At 38.8% G+C, this 14,056-nt stretch overlaps 1 protein-coding gene across 1 annotated transcript in view; it reads left to right on the top strand.

Moving 5' to 3' along the window:
* The window catches only part of LOC147344300 (uncharacterized), a 569,611-nt gene that overhangs the window by 297,208 nt on the left and 258,347 nt on the right, over positions 1-14,056 (top strand). Inside the window, exon 5 of the mRNA XM_086379320.1 lies at positions 7,055-7,219. The gene's annotated coding sequence lies outside the window, so the exon portion shown is untranslated. The remainder of the gene's footprint in view (positions 1-7,054; positions 7,220-14,056) is intronic.

Here is a 14,056-nt window from a genome sequence, read left to right as displayed (position 1 = left end):
GAAATTAACACACTTATGAACCATGGTGAAACCTTTTATTTTGCCTGTATAATATCCATTCACACTTCTGGCAAGAGCAGGTAGACTTTGTCTGGAGTAGGGGGCAGGTGATATCCTTCCCGCCTTGGGGGGGGACAATCCTTGGGACTTGGTGTGTGCAGTAAGTCACCCTTACTAGTCACGGTGATTAATTCAGGAGTGAATGCTTTACTTTAATTGGCTCAGCCTGGAGATTTTAGGAAGCTGAAACTCCCTCTTTTGCTGCAGTCAAAGCAGGAAAAGTCTAAGATTTTGAGTGCTATCACATGGAGACAGAGAGATGGAAAATAACAGAAAATCTTTAATATCACTTCAGCCTCTGGATTCAGCCCTACCTTAAACTAATTTGTCATGTAAGGAATCTGATACATTTATATTTTGGTGAAGGTGATTTGAGATGTATTCTTTGACACTTAAAACACAAAGAAACCTGGATGTTACCTGTGGTAAACACAAGAGGGCTTTATGGATGTCACTGGGCACATCCACAGGTTCATCATAAGGATCTATGAACTATACCGTAGGTAAGGTAGGAGGGCTGCTTTGTGGACTTTGAACAGTGGGTAATTAACCAACTTAAACTTTATATATATATATATATATATATGTATATAAAATAGGTATATAATTTTTATAACCATTCTGTGTGCTTGTTAGTGGAAGGTGATATTTATGAAATTGAAAGCCCTGCATCTTCTCTTTTTCTTGTGTGATCACCAATTACATCTAATCATTAGTTAAGTGGTTTTCAACTTAGATTTTGTCAAAATAGCCCATATATTTATAATGTGATAAACCCTGGATCACAGTTTGAGAATACTGAAATAGAAATGTATAGTTTTGGTTTTCTCCAATGCCATCCCTCCAACCTCAGTCCTCATATAATCTCAGAGCCACTATTAGAGTCTTATATATTCAATTAAATTATATGTGCAAGAAAATGACTTCTGGAATTTGATTAGCAAATGGTGCTCATGAATAATATTGGGAATTTTGAGGAAGATTTGGATCTGAGGTTAAATCTGTCATCTGAGTTTGGAAACTGAGAATTTCCTACCTCATGAATCAAAAAGCCTTTTGTGGCATGAGAGTTCACCTAAACCAAACTGGATTCATAGGCATTTGGCTGCCTTGGGGGACAGGAGAGGACATCTAATGGACAGCGGGGCAGTGCACCTGTAAATTCAAAGGCCAGTTGCAGCATGACATCCATTATGAATGGATTTGCGTTATGGCTATGCTTTAGCTGCTTTCTGGAAGCAAGTCCACTGAAACTGTTCAGATTCAGAGGAACCTAATAGTGTTTTGAAGGTGTGGGGGGATAAAAACACTCAGGACTTCACAGGACAGTTACTGGTAGTAATCACTGGAGGAAGCTGCTGCTACAGTTGCTTGGTATAAGAAAAAGAAAGTTACAGTTAAAATCTCATGGGAGCAGTTGCTGAGAGTGATCACAGATATTTTTTATTAAGTACTTTCTCTGTGCACAGCTTCTGCTGACTGAGAGGGCAGTCAAAGAAGCTCCATGGCTCCTGGTCTAGGAGATCTTGCAATCTGGAGCAATTATAAGTATCTCACCTATCAGTGGGGATCATAATATCTGTCTGACAGGGATTCTTATGAAAAATACACACTGTAATCTCTTATAATATAAAACAATCCTGAAACATGATAAAGAATCTCAATAAGTGTGTAGTTAATTATCAGTCTCATTTCCTCATTGTGAATCAAGATATAGAATAATATGCATACTCTTGGTAGGAAAAAATTGGACAGTCTTAATCCAGATGTGTGATTTAGTTTCAATAAAGGGAGAGAGAACCACTGCCTTATTTCTGGGAATATCTCTGTTTTTTGTGGATTACCCCAACTAGAATTTAGGTGTGATGGCTCCTTCATGGACTTCCAAATATTGTCTCAGTTCAAACAAGTGTGTGCATGTGTTAACATTCATCCTAGAAATTATAATTGCTTACTTGGCAAGTTTCCCAAATAAGAAAGATCAAAATGCATGACTTATATGATCCATTTTCCTAGGAAACTGACATTTATCAAGTCTTCATTCTGTGCAAAGTACTGTGTTAGGAATATGCCATTTTATATTTACATGTACTAGGCAACATAGACTGTTATTATCCCAGTTTTGCAGATGAGGTGAATGAAACTGACTTCCCTGATCACATAGCTAATAATCAATAGAGTTGGGATTTCATCATAGTTGTTCCTATATTGGAGGCCACGGTCTTAACCACTATACTTATGTAATTCCTTGGTGGATGGTCTGAGGTTCTCAGAGCATTAGGATTATTGATTCTAGTCCAAGTGTCAGCTGTTAGCTCTTGGGACATTCCTAGTTCTATTGCTATATAATAATAGAAATGCTGTTCATTGGAAAGATTTTGGGTACCCTGATTAAACTGATCCCCCATTCCTTGAAATATAAGAAAGGTCCATCCACACCTGCCACCAGCTGCTGCCAGGTACCCATTATTATCTGCTTAATTAATCCCAGAAAAAATGTTTCATTGTTAACCTCCATCAAAAGCTTTCAGCTTACTCTCTGTCCTCAGAATCCTGTGGGTCATCCATATGTGATTCAGTTGATAAAGTAGGTAATTAGTTAACATATAGATCCCTAGGTCCTACTCCTGAAAATTCTGAGGCAATTGATCTTATTGGTGCCACAAGCATCTTCTTTTATACGTGTTCCCAGCATTTTTGACTTATGTTTTTTGGATCATGATGATGAATATAGATGACTTTGTCAGAAAACATGCTTTCTGTACTTAAAATTAGTCATTAAAATGTACAGAATATTAATATTAGCAGATATGAATGATCAAATTTAACATATTTTAATATATAAATTTAAATATATTTATTCCTTTTATGATATCAGCCTTATGGTCTCTCCTAGTTATCTAAATTGCCTACTGAGAATATTTTATCATTTTCCAAGCTTTTCCACATCTCATTTTTGTTATTTGAAATTCAAGGGATCCAAATGAGAATATGTATCATCCTCCCATTTTACAAGTGCAGAAACTGAGGCTTAGCAAGTTTAGATGAGCTTTCTAGATTAATCAGGTTTGTAACTATTGATTTTGGCTCTGTTTATGCCAGACATAGCCTTAAATTGCAATCAGAACTATCTCAAGTAGATAGAGACCTCTTTAAAGGCCATTCTTTAACTCCCAGAACAGACAGCATCAACAATTTCTTGGATTAAAGAAAGGGTCATTTAAAGCCATCTTGAGTACTAGACTCACCATGACACCATATCCAGAGAAATTCTTCTACAAGTAGCACACACTGCTTTTGATGTCCCCAGCTCTGTCTTTGATGTTCCTGGTCAAGTCCTATCCAGAAGGTTAGGAAGAGAGCATGAACAGGGCTCAGATATCCTCTAGTCCAAAACACTCATTTATTCATAAACACAGAGCCCAAGAGGCAATGCATTATCTATCTGTAGCAGCTCAATGAGTTAGTGACAGAGCTACAGCCAGTGTGTCTGTCCCCTGAGGCTCCATAATAGGGTAGAATGAGCTCTTGGGTGGGAATCAAATAGACTAGGCTTTGAAATTTACTCTGCCCTTCACTGGCTTTGTGACCTTGGCCAAGTCACTTAACACCTCTGAGCCTCAAGCTCCTTACCTGTGAAATGGGGATAATCATACAAACCTGACAGACCAGTTTTTCAAAATATTGGTATCATTCCAAGGCATCTGGCTTGATTCAGGGTAGATTTTCAATGAATGATGGTTTGCTTCCTTGCCCAGTTTCCATAATGGTTCGAAGATCAGTTTTCAGGTCAAGCCCAGCACCAGATAACTTGCTCTATAACCATTAAGATGTATATTGTTTCTTAGCCACTGCCATGTTTGTAAAGCAATATCCTGCTATTCATGAATGCAAATCAGGCTCCATAGCAGCAATTTGATTCTTCAAATTTAGATTTGGTTATTAACAGGAATTTCTGTACTGGCCTCTGGATATATTAGTCAGAAACAAGAAGAAAAACAACTCCTGCAGAGTCACCAACACCAGGGAAGGAGTGTTGCAACTTTATTCACTTCTGTTTCTGTAGCTTATAGTACAGTGCCTGGCACATAGGAACGCACAATTACTAGTACAGTACATAGTTAGTATATATTAATGAAAGCAATCTCTAATTTTACTTCTTAATGGTTTCCTAAGTTCTACTGTTGGCTCAAAATTTCATTTTGATTAGTCTGGTCCCTCTAGTTATGCTGTAACCTCCTCAAAGGTAGGTTCCACTAAAACTCAGTTCAGTTCAGTTCAGTTCAGTCTGTTGCTCAGTTGCGTCTGACTGTGCAGTCTCATGGACTGCAGCATGCTGGGCTTGCCTGTCCATCACCAACTCCCAGAGCTTGCTCAAACTCATGTCCAAAGAGTTGGTGATGCCATCCAACCATCTCATCTTCTGTTGTCCCCTTCTCCTTCTGCCTTCAATATTTCCCAGCATCAGAGGCTTTTTCAGTGAGTCAGTTCTTCACATCAGGTGGCCAAAGTATTGGAGCTTCAGTTTCAGCATCAGTCCTTCCAATGAATATTCAGGACTGATTTCCTTTAGGATTGACTGGTTTGATCTCCTTGCAGTCCAAGAGACTCTCAAGAGTCTTCTCCAACACTACAATTCAAAAGCATCAATTCCACTAAAATTAGTCATGAAATTAGCTGCAGTTTCTGAAGTATCTGCTTCTGGTAGCAGGGCCTATCAGACATATATTGCAAACAGAATACTGTGCACATTTTAAATTAAGTCAATTATTACTTCCATATGACAGATGAAGAAATAGGGAGGTTAAATAATTTGCCTTTGATCACACAGTCTGTGCAAGGTACAGCCGATGGTTGAATCCAAGGCCTATATTCTTCCCATGTTGTTCAGTCTCTAAATCATGTCCAACTCCGCCACCCCATGAATTGCAGCATGCCGGACTTCCCTGTCCTTCATTATCTCCCAGAGTTTCCTCAAACTTTTATGTCCACTGAGTCAGTGATACCATCCAACCATCTCATCCTCTGTCTTCCCCTTCTCTTCTTGATTTCAATCTTTCCCAGCATCAGGGTCTTGTCCAATAAGTCAGCTTTTCGCATCAGGTGGCCAAAATATTAGCACTTCAGCTTTAGATCAGTCCTTCCAATGAATATTCAGGACTGATTTCCTTTAAGATTGACTGGTTTGATCTCCTTGCTGTCTGAGGGACTCTCAAGAATCTTCTCCAGCAACACAGATGTTCAGCCTGCTTTATGGTCTAACTCTTACACCCATACATGACTACTGGAGAAACCGTAGCTTTGACTATACGGACCTTTGTCAGCAAAGCGATATGTCTGCTTTTGAATATGCTGTCTAGGTTTGTCATAGCTTTTCTTCCAAGGAACAAGTGTCTTTTTAATTTCATGTCTGCAGTCACCATCCACAGTGATTTTGGAGCCCAAGAAAATAAAATCTGTCACTGTTTCCACTTTTTCCCCATGTATTTGCCATGAAGTGTTGGGACCAGATGCTATGATCTTAGTTTTTTGAATGTTGAGTTTTATTCTTCTCATACTTCCTCTCTATTCCATTCAGTGTTTTGCAGAGAGTTTATACATTGCAGGCATTAACTGTAAATCATATTAGCAGAACTGGGTAAGATTAAAAAAATATGACAAGGGAAAAATGGCTTTTTCTGCTTGTTTTCATTATGGGTTGCCATTATGCTCCTCTGGAGCTGTTCATGGTCATGAATCCCTATTGCCATATTCTATTCAGTTCTGTCTGTCCCAGAAAGGACCTTTTCCTTGCAGTTTCCCTGACCAGTCCTCATGAATGTTTGTTTTGTTGTATTTTGCTAGCTGAATCCACTCTATGATCATTTTATAAGGTATATAGTGTATTTTTCACAATAACCCTACAAGGCAAGTTTTATTATTCTGATTTAATGATGTGAAAACTGAGGTTCAAGGAAATTAAGAAACTGGATCATCAAGTCCATAGAAATGAGGTTCATTTGCTTTTCTATTTGTTCTTTACTCCTAAATCAAAATCTTAAATGCAGTGAATTTAAGCATACAGCAACTATTTAACCCATACGGCAACTGAATGGGTTACTGTACTGGCTATACCTTAGAGTTTTATGTTTCAGGGATATCAAGCAATATCTCACTTTCGATCTTCACAATAGCATTAAAGGATCAAAATCTTAAGTGATAATTAGCAGCAAGTGAAACTAGCAAGGATGGAAGGCCTTGGTCCTGTCTTTATTAAACATTCTTCCTGTTGCAATGCACCTTCCAAGACACACTTACATATTATGTCAGAGGACTTTCAAAAGGCAGTGTCTGAAGTGGACATTACAGACCCCAGGACCACAGGGAGGATATTGTGGCACAGGGAATATCTTTGGTGTTCTTTTGGCTTCACCACCAGGCTATTGCCCTACTAGTGGCTAACCTTCTCTTTAACCTAAATTAAACTGACACTGGACTTGGGTAAATCAGGAGATTAAGGTGTGTAGTCTGTAGAGTCCTGGAGAGTTTGGGACTAAAAACTGAACATCCTTGTGAAGAAGCATTTACTTCAAGTTCAATACTTCCTTTTATTTCTTCCATTTTCCTTTCCTTTGTCATGCCAAATTAAATTAAAAACTTTTAATTAATAATATTGAATATATTATGATTCTGTTTAATTAGAGTTCTTCAATACAGCTATTTTTCTATCCATCTATTTATTCTTAATGAATAGAAAGACAGTGGAGCCAATGTCTAACAAATGGTAATACTGTTTCAGCCTCCCTGAGATGTGAAACATCTAGTGATTTTATTTTAACTCTCCTTTTTGTATGGTTCTATATTATTTATTTGTTAAAACTTTACAGTATACTTTATTTTCAGAAATCATTGCTAGAGAATAACGTTAACTGGCATATTAGTTTCTTGTGGCTGCTGTAAACAATTACCACAAATGTGGTGACCTAAATAACTGTTAGTATTTATTTTCTTGTAGTTCTGAATCCAGAAGTCTGAAATCAGTATTACTGGTCCAAAGTGCAGCTATCAGCAGGGCCATGCCCTCTCTGAAGGCTTTCATGGAGAATCTGTTCCTTGCCTCTTTAGCTCTGATGACTGCTAATACTTCTTGGCTTATGGCTGCATCAGTTCCATCTTCAAGGTCAGTATCTTTAAATTCTCTCCGCTCCATCTTCACACTTTCTTTTCCTCTATGTGTAGTCAAATTTCCCTCTTTCTTCCACTTATAATGATGCATGTTATTGTACCTAGGGTAAAGACAGATAATCCAGGGTGATTTCCTCATCACAAAATCCTTAGCTTAAAGTATTTGCTGTCTTTTCCATTCAAAATGATACTTACAGGTGCTAGGGATTAGGTCCTGATCTTTTTGGGGACCATTAATCAGTTCATTCTAAGTAGTTTCCAAAGGGAGAATGATGACCAATTAATATCTCATAGCTGCTTTTTAAAATGGATTTATGCAGCAGGAAGCACTAAATTCTTGTCCTGCATCGGGCTTGTGTCTATATTTAGATAAACTCTTGGTAGTTTACCTGGGATATCTCTAATTTAGATCCATTGCCTAGAGACTTGTTAATACACCAGGTTCACTCTTAATACCCCTCTTAGTCTGTGTGATATATTACATGGTTACCCTCCATATGCAACAGCATATGTTCACAAATCCAGACTCTTTTAGGTTTATGAGAATCATGATCTTGGGGCCAGAGACTCTTGTTAGGAACAAATTATGGTCACTATATTCCACTGTACATCTCCTATAAAATCAGCTGCCCAGTGATAATGAGAAGGCATCTCAGCAGACTGGGGCTGGAGCACAAGTACCTCCCCAGTAAGTCTGAGGATGTGTACAGGCAGAAGGCCCGACAACAGATATTTAAGTTACCGTAGGTGCTTTTGCTTTCACTTACTCTTCTAATGGTATCTGTAATTGCATAACAAGAGCAAGGACATTTTCTGCTGATATTCTTTGTTAGGCCACATGGCCACAGGGGAACTCAGCATCTTCTCACTCCCCGCTCCTCACCACCAAATGTGCTTGACACTTGGATGGCCTCTACACATGCTCCTGATGACTAATGTTTCTTCCATGTTTATATTCTCCTTTACTTTCTAATTCATGTGGCTTATAATTATATCGGTGAAGTTCAAGAACAAGAACAGGCTTTGGTAGAAATGCTTCAAAAAGGATGTCTCCAACCTGTCCTATTATAGACAGTCATATAAATTATATATAGCTGACTTTGGACAGTTTTCTTTGGTTTCTTCTCTTTTTTTTCCCATTTTTCCTTTCTTCTGTTAAATATTCTTTCTCATAAGCCTAATGTGGGCACTAGTATTATATCCTTTTGTAAGTAGGAAATTCTACACTTAAAAATGTTAAATAATTTACCCAAATTATTGGGTAAGGTTACTCAGCTACAGACTGAGCTGAGATTCAAACCTGATCTATGTGACTCTGGAATCCTCACTGCTAGATATTATATTCTATACCTTACCTTCTGAATAGGATATCAATTTTAAAATGGACAAATTATGAAGCTATAGGCCCAGGATTGTACCTATGTAATCTGAAAGCTACAGAAATAGAAGGATGGAACTAGACCCACTGACAGCAATAGGATGAGAGAACTCTCAGTAATATAGGCTACTTGGTAGCATTTAACCCCAAATAAATAGCATATGTAACAGCATTTGAGGAAGAAAATGATGTTACAGAAAATTCCCAGGAGATAAAGAGGCAATTGAAATAAAAGCCTGAAAGTCAGAAGGGAAGAATCCTTGGTAACTTATGGAGAGGCTCTCATCTTTGGGAACAGGAGTACTGAAAAATCCGAGGACCATGTACTGAGCCAGAGTGGCTAAGCTCCAGAGAAGATTATAAACTGAACTAAGGGAGGTCTGCTTTGCTGAGAACTTGTGAAATGAGACCCTTTCAAGGGAGGTCTTGCTGCCAGCTTCCAACAAACAGATTTCAGTTGTCAGCTCATTTAGGATTCACTTCACTGCAGACAGCCACCACCCCTGAGGACATGACCAAAAGCCTGGACTTTTCGGCTCAACATGGAACAACTCAGACAAGGCATACATACTGTAACACCTCCAATGGGATTGGCCAAGGTCTTGCATGACCTGCTTTGCAATTAGACTTCTCCCTTTACCAATCTCACTTCCTCTAATACATTCTCACAGATATTGATCTGTAATAGATATCTAGCATGCCAAATTCAATCTTATTATCTGTTTGTGATATACTGATTTTCAATAAACCCTGAGAATCCTCATATGCAGCTCTCCTTTGGACAGAATTAATATTCTTCCTTCCCCTGTGCTAAGAAGAAATCCCCTAGTCAGAAGGGTAGGTGCCCTGGATAGGTGAGAGAAGAAGACCCTTTAACAGACATCTGTTGTGCACTAGGCTTTTGCCTGGCACCATCTGACTTTCCACCCAGAGATCTCATTTCTATTTTTCTTGACTAGGTTCTGGTGCCTAAGCATTGTTCTCTGGAAGCAGACAAATGGAATACATGCTGTAGAGAACTCAGTATGCTAAAGCATTATTATGCTTGGACTTTTGATGGTTTATTCACACAACAGAGTGTGTTAGAATGAAATTTTCCCAAATCTGACACTAGAATGCTTCAACATCCATAGCTGGCAGCTGACAGCTTTGAGTACAAAACCACCACCACTTACCCGTCTTTTGGATAGTATTCATTAACCAGTTCTAGAAAAATCACATGGCTCTGTGTTCTTTCATCTAACCACCCACCCACTGACCCGAGAACGAAGCTTAGTCCTGCAGTACAGTTATCACAGCTGCCCAGGGTTGGAGTCTGGGTTGTTTTATAAGATGGACCCCTCTAAGAAGGACAGGAATTGCAAATGCTCCATCCCATTTCTATCTTGGAGATCCTAACAACCTCTGCCATAAAGTGCCACATGTGGAGGTGTGTGTCATCTTTAGAGCTGCTACAACTCAGGGCCTCAGGCTGCTACCATTTATAGCATCGAGTTAGATTTAATAGGTCTCTATGTGACAGATTTAATGTCCAACAACTCATGGGGAAAATTTATCCAAAGGGCCTGAAGATGAAAGAGTTTGCCTGTCTACAAAGAGGACTGAGTGATACATTTCCACGCAGAATCTTCAGTAGGTTATAACCCATAAATCTGTCAGCAGTCTTTACCCACCGTGTATGTGAAATTATGCAAGTTTCTTTTTTTCTTTATTGTCATTTTGAATTATGCACTCTGTGTTATAAATGGATCAACTTTCCCTAGGCAGCTAACTGAACCTTGGAAGACAGGGATGTGTTTTATTTTCATGTCAATCTGCTCTGATTCAGTGTTTAGAGTGACATATAATCAGGCATTGAGTTAAAAAAAAAATCTGTATTAGGTGTAAACTGCTTTACATCATGACCGATGGGATGTAATTGGTGCTATTGACAGCAGTCTAGGCTGCATTGATTTTCCCATCAGGCTGAAACCTTGACGACAACATTTTTTCCCACCCCCAACTACTTGATTAGTTATGAACCATCACGAAGGAAAAATTATATAAAATACAAGTTGTATACAGCCATGCTACTTTTCCAAAAGAAGCAAACTTGAACATAAATTACTGGTGCAACAAGATAATAATTACCACGTAGTGACTGTTAAGCAGAGCTGCCATAAACTGCTCTTCAGAGATCTACTCTACTTGCCAGTTGTTTGCCCAGAAGAAAAAGCACAACTTTCTTATTCCTATAAATGTTATATGGATTTGTGGAAAGCCCACTACTGTGGGTCCACAAACTGAAGGTTTAATGCACATTTAATTTATGTGGAACTCACATAAACTAGATATTATTGTCCCTGATTTATAGCTTCAGAGGGTGAGCCTTATAAAGGTGATGTTACCCATCCAAGGTCAGACAATCAGTAAATGGAGGACTCAAGTCCTGCTCTGTGCAACATCCCCCACCCCCCACCCCCCTACCTATCCCCCCCGCCACCCCCCTATGAGGTCTACAGTGCATCACAGAGATGCCTTTCCAAGGAAAGGAGATGCATCTTTATTAGTCAGATTGGATAGCAGTTGGTTCTCCTACAACTCTCTGAAGCTATTGTTGTGGGTAGTTTTGCTTAAGGTTTTTCTGGATAATCCCAAAAGCATTAGCCAGCATGAAGTGAAACTCTAGGAAAAGAAAACTTTGCTTAATTGGTTCCTTCAAATCTTTGCTTTTAGAATTAATATAGGGGTTCTGATCTATTTGGAAAGAAAGGAAAATAAGTAGGTACAGATGAAGAGGATGGAGTGGGAACCATGGAACAACTGCTATGAGAATTCATGAGAGCTGAGCACAAGCCTCAAGAACACCAGCAACTAAGCCTCCAGGAGGACAGATGAAACTGGCTGCTCTCTCCATCTACTATATTTCTTGTGATCTCTCTGCTTCTCTCTAAACATTCACTCTGTTTAATTTCGCCTGATCGGCCCCTCTGGGATTTTCCTTCTTTATGACAGAACTGTCTACGTGGGCTGGTAACCTCCACTTTCAAGGATCTCTCTCTCTGCTCTACATCTGGAATTGGAATTTCACTCTATTCAAACTCCCAGTGGAAGGAGAGGGTGAACAGTGATGTGGTCATGTGGTGTACCACACTCTCCAGGTACAGTGCTGCAGCCTTAGAAGGGCTGCAGCCGGAAAAGTTGACTTGGAACTTACTCCGTGCTCTAGTTCCCACTCTTTGCTTTAGATATATTTCTCTATTCCTTTCGGTGGTAGAGTCCATGGTCATCACTCTTTTTTCTGATGAGCCTATTGGACTGGCAACAGCACTGTTAGTGATCTCTAAACTCTGATGTGACACTCCTTGCAATGCTGTTTCCTATATACATTCTTGAGCCGCATTCAAGCATATCCAGTTTTGATCTTTTCCTTTAAGGTTTTGCTTGTTACTGCTATTATTACTGTAACTACTGCTACTATTACTATTCCCTCTAGCTAACAAGCGTGAGAATGTACAAAACATCAGTGTTCCTTTTTTATGTGTTAGCTCATTTAATTTCGTGAAAATGTTATGAGATAGCTAGTATCACCGTCTGTTTTATAGATAATAATATGAAGTTCTGGTGAGAAGAACTGCCTTATCCAAGCCAGCACACCATCTAAAGTATGTCCCAGGTGTATCTGACTGGAGCTTATTCTCTTAAGCACAACGTTCAGGGAAGAATAGAAAATGGTAAAGACAGAATACAATCAATATTGACAGATTTCTCCATCAACTGCCCTCTGACCCTCTGAAATCTTTATTTTTAATGTCAACCAGTCTCTGAGCTGCAGTAGAAGAGATCTTTGAAGCTGAAGACCCAGGGTTGGTGCTGGCTCTGCTAATTACTAACCAAGTGTATGCGTGCCTGCTAAGTCACTTAGTTATGTCCAACCCTTGGCAAACCTATGGACTGTAGCCCACTAGGCTTTCTGTTTATGGGATTCTCCAGGCATGAATACTGGAGTGGGTTGCCATGCCCTCATGCAGGTGATCTTCCTGACCCAGGGATCAAACCTGGGTCTCCCTCATTGCTGGAAGATTCTTTACCATCTGAGGGAAGTCTGTAGAATAGGAGATAAATACTTTCCATCCTATTTTCTTACATGGCTGTTGTAAGGATCTAAGAGGGTAATAAACACTAAAGCCTTCTGATTTGAGATTATAAATCTCAAGTAAGTATTACTATTATCATTTATTATTTCAATTTACTGTGCTGGTAAGTGAATAGATTAGGAATATAGAAATACATTTTTTCCTTTTGGTAACTATGGCAAACCTTACCTTTTTTCTAGGACTTTTTTTTATCTTAGAAAACAACATTTTTAAAAAGGAAGATTATACCTGTGGCAGATTCATTTCGGTGTTGGGTAAAACTAATACAATATTGTAAAGTTTAAAAAGAAAATAAAATTAAAAAGGAAGATAAATCGTCCTATCATTATTCTGACATCTTCTTAAATTACTTGGTATCTGGGCTCTCTCTTCCTTTATGCTGTTCTTTATCCTGTTTCCATTTCCTCAAGTCACACAAGATGCCTAAATATCATCCAAAGAATCTTGATACATTCCTATTCCTGTATACACAAGATATTTAGAATTAAAAGAAGACTTTGCTGATGACCAAGAATAATCTATGGCCTACTGCATATATGGGTTTTTGAACATGTAAAGTTTGATGCCCCCCCCCCAATCTTATCAGTAAATGGGGGCTCATTGTACTTGTACCTGACAAAGCACTCATGTCATCAGAGTTTTCTGTCTCCCATTAATCTGAATTGGCTGATAAGAATACTGGTGGGCTATAACATTGTGGGTCAGAACATAGGCTTCAGTATATTATTAATCTGGGCTTTAATCCTAAAACCACCAATCATTAGCCACATAGCTTTGGACAAAAATCTTAAATATGTTGAACCACATTTTCCTCATCCCCCTAAAAAATGGTGTTAGTAATAAAATCTATCTCACAAGATTGTTGAATGAGGTATAGTGCTTACCACAATATCTTACACTTATATATTCCCATGGGGCTTCTCAGGTGGTACTAGTGGTAAAGAACCCATCTGCCAATGTAGGAGACATAAGAGATGCAGGTTTAATCCCTGAGTCAGGAAGATACCCTGGAGGAGGGCATGGCAATCAACTCCAGTATTCTTGCCTGGAGAATCCCATGGACAGAGGAGCCTGGCAGGCACTGTCGATAGGGTCACAAAGAGTTGGACACAACTGAAGTGACTTAGCATGAAAGGAGGCATATATCCCCATGAGTTATAGCTATTATCATCTTATTACTGCAATTATTAGTTGAATTAGTAAACACAAAGTTGAAATGATTAAAAATCTTTATACATGTATAAATCTTTATATACGAGAACACCCACGTAACTCCCATTTTCATTCTAAGAACATCTCCATCATTCACCACCTAATA

The sequence above is a fragment of the Bos grunniens genome, chromosome 26 (genome assembly GCF_055505025.1).
Source record: "Bos grunniens cultivar Pamir isolate PY7600 chromosome 26, Bosgru_T2T1.0, whole genome shotgun sequence".
Taxonomy (NCBI): Eukaryota; Metazoa; Chordata; class Mammalia; order Artiodactyla; family Bovidae; genus Bos; species Bos grunniens.
This window is presented reverse-complemented; position numbering and strand designations above follow the sequence as displayed.